The sequence below is a fragment of the Bison bison genome, unplaced genomic scaffold, assembly GCF_000754665.1.
Source record: "Bison bison bison isolate TAMUID 2011002044 unplaced genomic scaffold, Bison_UMD1.0 scf7180017864158, whole genome shotgun sequence".
Lineage (NCBI taxonomy): Eukaryota > Metazoa > Chordata > Mammalia > Artiodactyla > Bovidae > Bison > Bison bison.
The window spans coordinates 4,663,723-4,664,797 of NW_011494730.1; positions in this window are offsets into that span (position 1 = coordinate 4,663,723).

Sequence of the window (1,075 nt, forward strand, 5' to 3'; positions counted from 1 at the left end):
CTTTAATTTTGTTTACTTTTTTGATACACATAGCATTTTTAAAAAATTTAATAAATGCAAATATCCCTTTTTAAAATACTTACGTATTTATTTGGCTGCACCTGTTGTTACTTGCAGCGTGCGGGATCTTCAGTCTTCGTTGTGGTACGTAGGATCTAGCTCCCTGACCCCAGCCCCCTGCATCAGGAGCAGAGTCTTAGCTGCTGGACCACCAGAGACATCCCAACATTTAAAAGTTTTAATTCTTGTTTTAATTTTTTTCAGTTGTAAAGACAGTTTCTCATCTAGGTCATCATAAGATACAGACGGTTAAAATTTATTTATTTTTAATTGGCAGATAATTGCTTTACAATACTGTGCTGTTTTCTGCCTTATATTAACATGAAATCAGCCATAGGTGTATGTATGTCCCCTCCCTCTTGAACCTCCCTTCCGCCTCCCACCCCATCCCACCCCTCTATGTTGTCACAGAGCACTGGATTTGAGCAGTGTCATACAGCACGTTTTCACTGGCCATCTATGGTAAAGTGTGTGTTTCAGTGCTACTCTCTCAATCCATCCCGCCCACTCCTTCCCCTCTGTGTCCACAAGTTTGTATGGACAAACTTTTGGACATGTTTGCATCTCCATTGCTGCCCTGCAGATAAGTTCACAAGTACCATCTTTCTAGGTTCCATCAGTTCAGTTCAGTTCAGTCGCTCAATCAGGTCCGACTCTTTGCGACCCCATGAATTGCAGCACGCCAGGCCTCCCTGTCCATCACCAACTCCCAGAGTTCACCCAGACTCACGTCCATCGAGTCAGTGATGCCATCCAGCCATCTCATCCTCTGTCGTCCCCTTCTCCTCCTGCCCCCAATCCCTCCCAGCATCAGAGTCTTTTCCAATGAGTCAACGCTTCGAATGAGGTGGCCAAAGTACTGGAGTTTCAGCTTTAGCATCATTCCTTCCAAAGAAATCCCAGGGCTGATCTCCTTCACAATGGACTGGTTGGATCTCCTTGCAGTCCAAGGGACTCTCAAGAGTCTTCTCCAACACCACAGTTCAACAGCATCAATTCTTCAGTGCTCAGCCTT